Raw genomic sequence first — 14,743 nt, 5'->3', positions numbered from 1 at the left:
ATAAAGTACACACTCTGTATAATGATTTATGGCATTGTTATATCACTTATCAAGGGATTATTAACAGTGAATACGTGTGCATCTACTGTATGGTTTATACTGCTTTCAGTTTACCTTGTTGCGCCAAAGGTCCATCCCATTTTCCGTCACATCCAAAAATAATGATTACCACTTCCGGAGCTCTGCTGGTCAGATGGGGTGGGTGGGGCATGTGCTGCTGTGGAAAAATCACACTAACATAAGCTGCTGTACAGTACAATGAAATACAGTACAGTACTCAGTATTACAGACGATAGCATCCCGAATGCAAAAATACCGAATTGGAAAATCCCCACAGGGGGTTGTTAAGTATATCCCCCCCCCCCCTTAACCAAAAACCTACCCTCAAGCAGCCTAAACCTCCCACTTGGTGCTTAACCCTAAGTCCCCCCTGGTGTTGCCTAAACCTAACCACCCAGGGGAAATTTTGTGTGTGGTACTGTACATAAAATGGTGTCAGTGGCATACTGTAACTGGTGGTACTGTGAGAAAAAAAATAACAGTGCTGTAAGTGAAGCTGTCAATTTGTAACATGTACTATTCAGTATCCAGGACACATGTACAGTAGTGTAACGATGACAGTCGCACCAGAATTCTCGTTACACAATACCATTGGGAAGCAAAGCACTAATCAGAGAGTACTGTAGTGTGCTTACCGGCTGCAGTGGTGCCTGACAGCCCAGGTGGTGGTGGTGGTGGTGGTACTGTGAGAAAAAAAATAACAGTGCTGTAAGTGAAGCTGTCAATTTGTAACATGTACTATTCAGTATCCAGGACACATGTACAGTAGTGTAACGATGACAGTCGCACCAGAATTCTCGTTACACAATACCATTGGGAAGCAAAGCACTAATCAGAGAGTACTGTAATGTGCTTACCGGCTGCAGTGGTGCCTGGCAGCACAGGTGGTGGTGGTGGTGGTACTGTGAGAAAAAAAATAACAGTGCTGTAAGTGAAGCTGTCAATTTGTAACATGTACTATACAGTATCCAGGACACATGTACAGTAGTGTAACGATGACAGTCGCACCAGAATTCTCGTTACACAATACCATTGGGAAGCAAAGCACTAATCAGAGAGTACTGTAGTGTGCTTACCGGCTGCAGTGGTGCCTGGCAGCGCAGGTGGTGGTGGTGGTGGTGGTACTGTGAGAAAAAAAATAACAGTGCTGTTAGTGAAGCTGTCAAACGTAAATTAACAAACAACTATCACTGTAATTTACCATCCTCATCCCGTAGCGAAGCACGGGTATTCAGATATCTACAATGTTATTTATACTGTGTGTTTAATATTTATATTTAGTTTTGTAAACAGACATTCTTAACATCACAGGCAACCAGATCTCACAGGAAGTGTCCCACCCTCCCTCCCATCTGGGTTGCAGTGAGTTATCTGAGCTGGTCAGGACAGGGGGTGGGACTGTATAAATCACTACAGTATGTACACTACTGTATTTGACAAGACTTACCAGCTTGGCGGCGCCTGGCCCGCCTCCTGTGCCGTCGTGCTCACAGCCCTGTAAAAGTATATGTACAGTATAATGGCAGCATACTGTACAGCCAATGAAGTTCAAAATTGACAGCATCTTTATGACATCACTATCAATGGAATTGTTCATTCTAGTACCCTGCACCTAATCACTCAGGCGGGCATAGTGTACTGTACTGTATTCAAAACTTAAGGGGCACATTTCTAAATGTGACATACAGTACACTTACAGTATCGCTACAGTACAGTAGGTCCTGGGTATTAGACAGAACACTACCTTTATAGACATTGTAACACACATTAGCATTGCCCTTATAAACATTATGACACACATCAGCATGCAGCCCTCCCACCCTTAACCATCTCAGTACTGTTCATTACAGTATAAATTTATTTCATGACAGATGATGCAGCACTCACCTGAATTCATCTTATTCACGTCATGTCACAGTAGTGCAGTTTATTCATGTCACAGTACTGTCCTTGATTCACGTTGTGTCACACAGTAGAGCACCTTATTCACGTTACTGTACTGTACGTCACAGTAGTGCAGTAGTATATCCACATTACGTCACAAAGTAGAGATCTGCCACAGTCATGAACCTTATAACACATTATGCAAGAGTAATGCACGTCAGAACACATTAGGCCACTGTAACATCCCTTAGAATAATTTCTGCCACAGTAACGTCCCTTAGAACACTGTACTATCTGAAACACAAATCTCCCTTATAACCGAAAAATATTGACTGGAACTTTGGGAATAAAACACGGGACTGTCAGCGTGGGAGGCACTGCACAATACGACAAACTGCACATTACACTGCACAATACGCTGCATGTACACTGCACGACACTGCATACTGTATGCACTGCACTGCGTAATACAACAAACTGCACATTACACTGCATGATACACTGCACTTTTCCCTGAAAAATATGATACTGTACAATGTACACTGCACAAAACACTGCACTTACCACATGTGTATACAGTACACTGCACGATGTGATTCACTATACATTACATTCACTGCACAATACCATATACTGAATGTACACTGCATGACACGCTGCAATTACACAGCACGATACACTGTGATATACTGCATATACTGTACACTGCATGACACACTGCACAATCGTAGACCACATGGATTGTAAAGAACTATATAACCACACAAGTTAAAAAAATAATAATGTTTTTTGTAAAACTCATGTCGATCTTTTTCCATGTCAATTTAACGGCCATGTCAACCTAAAATATAACTGTTGTCAACCAATTTCAAAAGCCACACCATCTAGGTCGACACCAGATCTAGGTCGACATGGTGTCGACCTAGATGGTGTCACCTTTGACATGGATAGTAAATGTAAGAAAAATTAAAAAAGTGTAAAAAAAAATACAAATTGACCTTTTGACCCTGGTTAATGTTTGGGCCTTGTTTAACCATTTGTTTACCACAGATACAGTGCTGTATAGACCGGATACCTGCTGCTACAGCAGCCACCTGCTATAATGTACTGTACCTGTAACTACAATAACTTAAAGTACAGTAATCTACAGTGATGTACTGTACTTACAATCCCTTATGGCCTGAAGGCGCCTTGGAGTCCGGCGGACGAGGTCGCTCCACCTCCTCTGCAGTGACCTCACGGATCTCCTCCGGTTATATTTCCGGAGGATATCCCTGCTGGCCCTCCTGTAGGCCCGCACTTTCTCCTCATTGCTGGCGAGACTTCTGTCCCGCCAGTGCACGAGGAGACGCAGCTCACCGAGCGCATAAGGACGGTCTCTTGCATCAGCCATGACTCCGTCCTTATGCGCACTGTACGTCTCAGACGTCGTGCATCTCAGACGTCGTGCGTTCCACGCATTCAGCGACGCCCGCTGAGGATTCCCAATTTCATGTGTGAAAGTACAGCAAGCAGCGCCCTGCCCCCTCCCCATTGGTGTTGGTTTATGCCTTAGGGGACACGGACGCTCGCATTTGTAAAGCACAGTCTTTCCCATCGTCTCCCCCTACCCCCATCGCCCTTCCCCCCTGGGAGCCTACAATACTGTTTTGCTCACTCAGAATACACTCAATTCTACTCATTGCCGCTGGGTAGTGGCATTTAGCGTAAAGAATCGCTCCTGCAGATCTACTCTGATTTATGTGAAACTTGTGTGCATCCTTCCATTGGATGCACAGTATTAGAGACAAAAAAAAAAATATTAAAGTGAATGTCACGGGAACACATAAACAAAAAAAAAGGCTGGCACTTCCTTCCCATTGGTGATGGTTTATGCTGTAGGGGACTCGGACGCTCATATAATTTCATTTCAAAGCCACGGTATTTCCCATCGTCTCCCCCTACCCCCATCGCCCTTCCCCCCTGGGAGCCTGCACAGATCATGCAGTGGACAGGGAGGGAATTCAGGTCCTGTGCAATACACGAACGCTGAAAATCTACAGTACTGTTTTGCTCAACTCATTGCCGCTGTGTAGTTGCATTTAGCGTAAAGAATCGCTCCTGCAGATGTACTCTGATTTATATGTAACTTGTGTGCACCCTTCCATTGACTGTCTTACAATGAAAATAACATAATACAGTATATTATTACAATATAAAAAAAAAAAAACCATCCGGTCTCGAACCCTGGACTCCCAGCGTGGGAGGTGGGAGCCTTCATCGCTAGCCCACGATGCCCGCTGAGGATTCCCAATTTCATGTGTGAAAGTACAGCAAGCAGCACCCTGTCCCCTCCCCATTGGTGTTGGTTTATGCCTTAGGGTACTCGGACGCTCGCATTTGTAAAGCACGGTATTTCCCATCGTCTCCCGCTAGCCCATACCCATTATGCCTTAGGGAACTCAGACGCTCATTTACTGTACATGTATTTTAAAAGCACGGTGTTTATACATTGTATTGTGTGTTTATACTTTGTATTGTACATTCTTCCTTTTACACAATTACTGTAGTTGCATCTCCATACAGTACAGTAGGTCACCATCTTTTTCCACCGCCTCCCGTTACGCCTACAGTATTGACATTACAGTCGTCACTGACCAATTGCCAGAGCTGTAGATCAATCCGCCGCTATACTGTACGATCGAAAGTACTGGATTAGTGGAGCATTAGCCATCCAGTGGTGGAGATGTGTAATGCATGCTGAGTATCTAGATCGCCTCAACGCGTCTGCCTGCGATTAAACTCAGCTATCGCCCTAGCGTGACTAAACGGCCGTCTAGCTGGAGAATCGGTCAAGATGAAGGTGGCTACATCTGTATACCCTACATTAAATCTCCTGTATGCCCGCCGGCTGTCCCCCCGCGGCTCGCCCCCCTCGCCTCCTCTGCATCCCATCTTAAATTCGACTTGAAAAAGTCAAATTAAGATGGGTATTGAATAGGGGTTTTTGGATCCATTCCGACAAATACATGTCGGAATGGATCCGACTTTAAGTGAATATACCCCTCTATTATAAACACTGCCCTGCCCCCCTCCTGGAAACTCTCACAAATACACATTACCTTTATACTCACAAATCTAGCACACACACATATCCCCCTCCACTGTCAACTCTGTCACACCAATCACCCCTTCCTCCCCTCCAAACCGACAGCTCCCTCATACACATGCCCCTCTTCACATACTGACAATTCTCTCATCCCATCCCCCCCTTCCCACCCACACTAACAGCACACATACACAAATCCCCCCTTCCTCCCCTGCCGACCAACAATTCCCTCACACGACCATCGGCCACCCCCCCCCCCATACACATCTCTCTCACCCCCTTACAACCCACACTAACAGCACAAATACACAAATCCCCTCTCCCACAGTCCATACAGATAGCTGCCACAAACTTCTTGGAATATGGGCTCACCATTGTGTCTCACAGGAGGATGTCCATCAGCATCCAGCCAAAGTCTCTCCGCCCGCGGCGCGGTGTTATTCTTTGCAGGCACCTCCAGTAATCCTCCCAGCGCTGCCGTGGTGAGCATGAGCCTGTGGATCTATGTGTACAGGGGGCGGGGCTATTTCCTTTCAGTGACAGAGGAGGGAGGTGCAGGAGCTGAAGCTGAGAGGAGTTTTATGCTGTAGCAGAAACGGCTGCAGCCAGCACTTCATTCGGGAGTCCCGCTTGTAATTTGTGCAAACCTGATGGCGCCACTCTGTGCACAACCGGACTAGAGTGTTCTAGCCCTTGGCCGCAGGTGGCACCTCCGGGCAGCGCCCCCCTCCTGCTGGCACCCCTGGCGAGTGCCATCCTGGCCAAGGGGTAGATACGCCCCTGTTTGCAGGAGCTTGGTTACAAGCGGAAGGGATTTAGTGGTCAGTGGACTGCTTCCGCTGTCATCCAAAGTTTTTGAACTTGTCACTGACTTATGATGAATGCGCTGCAGGTGACGTATAAGGGAGGATGTTCCGAGGTGGTTAACGTCCTTACACCTACTTATTACAGCTTGACAAAGGCAACACACGGCTTGACACCTGTTGTCCGCATTTGTGTTGAAATAATTCCACACCGAAGAGCTGATTTTTTTTGTATTTTGACCAGGAATGTCAATGGCCATATTCGTCCCACAGACAACAGGTGTCTCCCCGGGTGCCTGATTTAAACAAACCACCTCACCATCAGAATCCTCCTTGTCAATTTCCTCCCCAGCACCAGCAACCCTATCTCTAACACTAACCCTAACATGAACCCTAACCCTAACACTAAAACCCTAAAACACTGACCCTAACCCTAAGACAAACCCTAACCCGAACTCTAATACGAACCCTAACCCTAATACGAACCCTAACCGTAAAACAAACCCTAATACGAACCCTAACCCTAACCCTAATAACTTAATATCCTAACCCTAACCGTAACTAACCCTAACATAATGTGAACCCTAATCCTAAAGCTAATCTAACCCTAACCCTAATACGAACCCTAACCCTAACCCTTACACAAACCTTAACCCTAACACGAACCCTAACATGAACCCTAACCCTAAAGATACTGTAAACCTAACCCTAATACAAACCATAACCCTTATCCTAACGCTAATATGAACCCTAACCCTAATACGAACCCTAACACTAACTAACCCTAACCTTAACCCTAACCCTAATTCCCTAACCCTAATACCCTTTCCCTAATACCCTTAACCTAACCATAACCTAACCATAACCCTAATACCCTAACCTAACCGTAACCCTAACCCTAATACCCTAACCCTAACCCAACCCTAACCCTAATCCTAACCCTAACCCTTACCTAACCCAAAACCTAACCCTAACCCTAACTCTAACGCTACCCTAACTCTAACTATAACCCTAATACCTCTAATATGAACCCTAACCCTAACGCGAACCCTAACCCTAACGCTACCCTAACCCTAACCTTCATACGAACTCTAACCCCTAACTCTAACCCTAACCCCCTAATACCTTAGCCCTAACCCTAAGTAACCCTAACCCTAATCCTAATAACCATAACCCTAACACTAAAACCCTAAAACACTAACCCTAACCTTAATACGAATCCTTACCCTAACCCTAATATGAACCCTAACCCTAATACGAACCCTAATACGAACCCTACACCTAATACCCTAATATCCTAACCCTAAACCTAACCCTAACGCAAACCCTAACCCTAAAGCTACCCTAACCCTAATACAATCACTAACCCTAATACGAACCCTAATTCTAACCCTTAAATGAACCCTAACCCTAATACCCTAACCCTAACACTAAACCAACCCTAACTCTAATGCTACCCTAACCCTAATATGAAACCTAACCCTAATACCCTTACCTAACCCTAAACATAACGCTAACTCTACCCTAACCCTAACTATAACCCTAATACCTCTAATATGAACCCTAACCCTAACGCGTACCCTAACCCTAACTCTACCCTAGCCCTAACCCTAAGTAACCCTAACCCTAATCCTAATAACCATAACCCTAACACTAAAACCCTAAAACACTAACCCTAACCATAATACAAACCCTAACCCTAATACGAACCATAACCCTAATACGAACACTAACCCTAATACGAACCCTAATACGAACCCTACGCCTAATACCCTAATATCTTAACCCTAAACCTAACTAACTCTAACCCTAACGTGAACCCTAACCCTAACGCTAACCTAACCCTAATACAAACCCTAACCCTAATACGAACCCTAACTCTAACCCTTAAATGAACCCTAACCCTAACTAACCCTAACCCTAATACCCTAAACCTAACTCTAATACACTAACCCTAATACCCTAACCCTAACTTAACCCTAACCCTAACTATAATACCCTTTCCCTAATACCCTTAACCTAACGCTAACCTAACCATAACCCTAATACCCTAACCCTAATACCCTAACCCTAACCTAACCATAACCCTAACACTAATATGAAACCTAACCCTTACCCTGATACCCTAACCCTAACCCTAACCCAACCCTAACTCTAACGCTACCTTAACCCTAATATGAAACCTAACCCTAACCCTAATACCCTTACCTAACCCTAACCCTAACTCTAATGCTACCCTAACCCTAACTATAACCCTAATACCTCTAATATGAACTCTAACCCTAACGCGAACCATAACCCTAACGCTATCCTAACCCTAATACAAACCCTAACCCTAATATGAACCCTAACTAACCCTAACCCCAATACCCTAACCCTAAATCTAATACACTAACCCTAATACCCTAACCCTAACCTAACCCTAACTATAATACCCAAACCCTAACCTAAACCTAACCCTAATACCCCAATCCTAACCCTAACCCTAAACCTAATACGAACCCAAACCCTATCCCTTACCTAACCCTAACTCTATCCCTAAACCTAATATCCAAAACCAACCCTAACCCTAATCCTAACCCTAACCCAAACCCTTAAACAAACACTAACCCTAACATGAACCCTAAACCTATCCCTAACCCTAATACATACCCTAACCCTAACACGAAACCTAACCCTATCCCTAACCCTAATACAAACCCTAACCCTAATATGAACCCTAACCCTAACTAACCCTAACCCTAATTCCCTAACACTAACCCTAATACCCTTTCCATAATACCCTTAACCTAACCCTAACCTAACCATTACCCTAATACGAATCCTAACGCTAATACGAACCCTAACCCTAATACGAACCCTAACCCTAATACCAAAATACCCAAACCCTAACTAACCCTAACATAACGTGAACCCTAATCCTAAAGCTAATCTAACCATAACCCTAATACGAATCCTAACCCTAATACGAACCCTAACCCTAATATGAACCCTAACCCTAACATTAACACTAACCCTAATACCATAACCCTAACCCTAATACCCTTTCCCTAATACCCTTTACCTAACCCTAACCTAACCATAACCCTAATACCCTAACCCTAATACCCTAACCCTAACCTAAACGTAACCCTAACCCTAACCCTAATATGAAATCTATCCCTAACCCTAAAACCCTAACCCTAACCCAACCCTATCCCTAATCCTAACCCTAACCCATACCTAACCCTAACTCTAACGCCACCCTAACACTAACTATAACCTTAATACCTCTAATATGAACCCTAACCCTAACGCTACCCTAACCCTAACCTTAATACGTACCCTAACCCCTAACCCTAACCCCCTAATACCCTAGCACTAACCCTAAGTAACCCTAATCCTAATAACCATAACCCTGACACTAAAACCCTAAAACATTAACCCTAACCTTAATACGAACCCTATCCCTAACCTGTATATGAACCATAACCCTAATACGAACCCTAATACTAACCCTACCCCTAATACCCTAATTTCCTAACCCTAAACCTAACTAACCCTAACCTTAACGCGAACCCTAACCCTAACCCTAATACAAACCCTAACCCTAATACGGACCCTAACTCTAACCCTTATATGAACCCGAACCCTAACTAACCCTAACCCTAATACCCTAACCCTAACTCTAATACACTAACTCTAATACCCTAACCCTAACCCTAACCTAACCCTAACTATAATACCCAAACCCTAACCCTAACCTAAACCTAACCCTAATACCCTAATCCTAACCCTAACCCTAATACGAACCCTAACCCTATCCCTAACCTAACCCTAACACTAACCCTAACTCTATCCCTAAACCTAATACCCTAACCCTAATCCTAACCCTAATCCAAACCCTTACACAAACCCTAACATGAACCGTAACCCTATCCCTAACCCTAACATGAACCCTAACCCTTATACCATAACCCTTATTCTAAACCTAATACCCTAACCCTAACCCTAAAACCCTAACCCTATCCCTAATAATCTAACCCTAATACCCTAACCCTAAACCCTATTCCTAACCCTAAGTAACCATAACCCTAATCTAATAACCCTAACCATAACCCTAAAACCCTAACCCAAATAAGAACCCTAACCCTAACTAACCCTAACCCTAATACCCTAAACCTAACTCTAATACACTAACCCTAATACCCTATCCCTAACTTAACCCTAACCCTAACTATAATACCCTTTCCCTAATACCCTTAACCTAACGCTAACCTAACCATAACCCTAATACCCTAACCCTAATACCCTAACCCTAACCTAACCATAACCCTAACCCTAATATGAAACCTAACCCTAACCCTAATACCCTTACCTAACCCTAACCCTAACTCTAATGCTACCCTAACCCTAACTATAACCCCAATACCTCTAATATAAACCCTAACCCTAACGCGAACCCTAACCCTAACGCTATCCTAACCCTAATACAAACCCTAACCCTAATACGAACCCTAACTCTAACCCTTATATGAACCCTAACCCTAACTAACCCTAATACCCTAACCCTAAATCTAATACGCTAACCCTAATACCCTAACCCTAACCCTAACCTAACCCTAACCTTAACTATAATACCCAAACCCTAACCTAAACCTAACCCTAATTCTCTAATCCTAACCCTAACCCTAAACCTAATACGAACCCAAACCATATCCCTTACCTAACCCTAACTCTATCCCTAAACCTAATATCCTAAACCAACCCTAACCCTAACCCTAATCCTAACCCTAACCCAAACCCTTAAACAAACCCTAACCCTAACATGAACCCTAAACCTATCCCTAACCCTAATACATACCCTAACCCTAACACGAACCCTAACCCTATCCCTAACCCTAATACAAACCCTAACCCTAATATGAACCCTAACCCTAACTAACCCTAACCCTAATTCCCTAACACTAACCCTAATACCCCTTCCATAATACCCTTAACCTAACCCTAACCTAACCATAACCCTAATACGAATCCTAACTCTAATACGAACCCTAACCCTAATACGAACCCTAACCCTAATACCAAAATACCCTAACCCTAACTAACCCTAACATAACGTGAACCCTAATCCTAAAGCTAATCTAACCATAACCCTAATACGAATCCTAACCCTAATACGAACCCTAACCCTAATATGAACCCTAACCCTAACCTTAACACTAACCCTAATACCATAACTCTAACCCTAATACCCTATCCCTAATACCCTTTACCTAGCGCTAACCTAACCATAACCCTAATACCCTAACCCTAATACCCTAACCCTAACCTAAACGTAATCCTAACCCTAACCCTAATATGAAATCTATCCATAACCCTAATACCCTAACCCTAACCCAACCCTATCCCTAATCCTAACCCTAACCCTTACCTAACCCTAACTCTAACGCCACCCTAACACTAACTATAACCCTAATACCTCTAATATGAACCCTAACCCTAACGCTACCCTAACCCTAACCTTAATACGTACCCTAACCCCTAACCCTAACCCCCTAATACCCTAGCACTAACCCTAAGTAACCCTAACCCTAATCCTAATAACCATAACCCTGACACTAAAACCCTAAAACACTAACCCTAACCTTAATACGAACCCTATCCCTAACCTGTTTATGAACCATAACCCTAATACGAACCCTAATACTAACCCTACCCCTAATACCCTAATTTCCTAACCCTAAACCTAACTAACCCTAACCTTAACGCGAACCCTAACCCTAACCCTAATATAAACCCTAACCCTAATACGGACCCTAACTCTAACCCTTATATGAACCCTAACCCTAACTAACCCTAACCCTAATACTCTTACCCTAACTCTAATACACTAACCCTAATACGCTAACCCTAACCCTAACCTAACCCTAACCCTAACTATAATACCCAAACCCTAACCCTAACCTAAACCTAACCCTAATACCCTAATCCTAACCCTAATACGAACCCTAACCCTATCCCTAACCTAACCATAACACTAACCCTAACTCTATCCCTAAACCTAATACCCTAACCCAACCCTAACCCTAAACCTAACCCTAATCCAAACCCCTACACAAACCCTAACATGAACCCTAACCCTATCCCTAACCCTAACATGAACCCTAACCCTTATACCATAACCCTTATCCCTAATAATCTAACCCTAATACCCTAACACTAAACCCTATTCCTAAACCTAAGTAACCATAACCCTAATCTAATAACCCTAACCCTAAAACCCTAACCCAAATAAGAACCCTAACCCTAATACCAAAATACCCTAACCCTAACTAACCCTAACATAACGCGAACCCTAATCCTAAAGCTAATTTAACCATAACCCTAATACGAATCCTAACCCTAATACGAACCCTAACCCTAATATGAACCCTAACCCTAACCTAACCCTAACACTAACCCTAACCCTAATACAAACCCTAACCCTAACCTAACCCTAACCCTAACCTTAATACCATAACCCTAAAGATAACCCTAATCCTAACCCTAACCTTAACCCTAACCTAACCCTAACCCTTAAACAAGCCCTAACCCTAACCCTAACACGAACCCTAACCCTAACCTAATTCTAACCCTAACCCTAATATGAACCCTACCCCTAACGCAAACCCTAACCCTAACTCTAATATGAACCCTAACCCTAATATGAACCCAAACCCTAATATGAACCCTGACCCGACCCTAACCCTGACCCAACCCTAACCCGAACCCGAATACCCTAATCATAACTCTAACACAAAACCTAACTCTAACCCTAACCCTAATACGAACCCTAACCCTAATACCATAATACCATAACCCTAACTAACCCTAACTCTAATGCGAACCCTAATCTTAATGTAACCCTAACCTTAATACGAACCCTAATCCTAATACGAATTTTAACAATAACTAACCCTAACCTTAACCCTAACCCTAATACCCTAACCCTAATACCCTTTCCATAATACCCTAACCCTAAACTAACCCTAACCCTAATGCCCTAATCCTAGCCCTAACCTATCCGTCACCCTAACCATAAACCTAACCCTAATATAAACCCTAACCCTAATTCCCTAACCCTAAACTAACTCTAACCCTAATACCCTAACCCTAGCCCTAACCTATCCGTAACCCTAATATGAACCCTAACCCTTATACCCTAACTCTAGGATAACCCTAACCCTAATCCTAACCCAAACCCTAGTCTAACCCTAACCCTATCTCTAATGCTATCCTAAACCTAACTATAACCCTAATACCTCTAATACAAACCCTAACCCTAACACAAACCCTAACACTAACGCGAACCCTAACCCTAATACTAAAACCCTAAAACACTAACCCTAACCCTAATACGAAACCTAACCCTAATACGAACCCTATCCCAAACAAAAAAAACAAATCCTAATATGAACCCTATCCCTAAACCTAATACCCTAATATCCTAACCCTAACTAACCCTAACCCTAACCGTAATACCCTAACCCTAATAACCTAACCCTAACCCTAATGATACCCGAACCCTAATATGAACCCTAACCCTAATACGAACCCTAACACTAATACCCTAATCCTAACCCTAACCCTAATACAAACCAAAACCCTATCCATAACCTAACCCTAACACTAACCCTAACCCTAACCCGAATACCCTAATACTAACCCTAACCCTAACCGTAATACGAACCAAAACCCTATTCATAACCTAACCCTAACACTAACCCTAACCCTAACCCTAATACCCTAATACTAACCCTAACCCTAACCCTAATACGAACCCTAACACTTTCCATAACCTAACCCTAACACTAACCCTAACCCTAATACGAACCCTAACACTTTCCATAACCTAACCCTAACACTATCCTTATGTAACCCTAACCCTAATCTAATAACCAAAACCCTAAAACCCTAAAACCCTAACCCTAACCCTAATACAAACCCTAACCCTAATAGGAACACTAACCCTAACCCTAGTACGAACCATAACCCTAATAGCCTAATACCCTAACCCTAACTAACCCTAACATAACGCGAACCCTAATCCTAAAGCTAATCTAACCCTAACCCTAATACGAACCCTAACCCTAATACGAACCCTAACCCTAACTAACCCTAACCCTAATTCCCTAACCCTAACCTAACCCTAACCCTAACACTAACCCTAACCCTAATACAAACCCTAAACCTAACCTAACCCTAACCTTAATACCATTAGCCTAAACCTAACCAAACCCTAACTGTAACCCTAATCCTAAACCTAACCTTAACCCTAACCTAACCCTAACCCTTACACAAGCCCTAACCCTAACCCTAACACGAACCCTAACCCTAATTCGAACCCTGACCCCGACCCTTACCCTGACCCAACCCTAACCCTTACCCAAACCCGAATACCCTAACCATAACTCTAACACAAAACCTAACTCTAACCCTAACCCTAACGCGAACCCTAACCCTAATGCTAGCCTAACCCTAATACGAACCCTAACCCTAATACAAACCCTAACAATAACTAACCCTAACCTTATCCCTAACCCTAATACCCTAACCCTAATACCCTAACCTTAATACCCTAACCCTAAACTAACCCTAACCCAAATACTCTAACCCTAGCCCTAACCTATCCGTAACCCTAACCATAAACCTAAACCTAATATGAACCCTAACCGTAATACCCTAACCCTAGGATAACCCTAACCCTAATCCTAACCCTAGCCTAACCCTAACTCTATCTCTAATGCTATCCTAACCCTAACTATAACCCTAATAACGCTAATATGAACCCTAACCCTAACACAAACCCTAACCCTAACGCGAACCCTAATCCTAATGCTACCCTAACCCTAACCATAATACAAATCCTAACCCCTTACCCTAACCC

This window comes from Pseudophryne corroboree, chromosome 2 (assembly GCF_028390025.1).
Source record: "Pseudophryne corroboree isolate aPseCor3 chromosome 2, aPseCor3.hap2, whole genome shotgun sequence".
NCBI lineage: Eukaryota > Metazoa > Chordata > Amphibia > Anura > Myobatrachidae > Pseudophryne > Pseudophryne corroboree.
The sequence above is the reverse complement of the archived record's forward strand: the minus strand, read 5'-3'. Positions refer to the sequence as shown.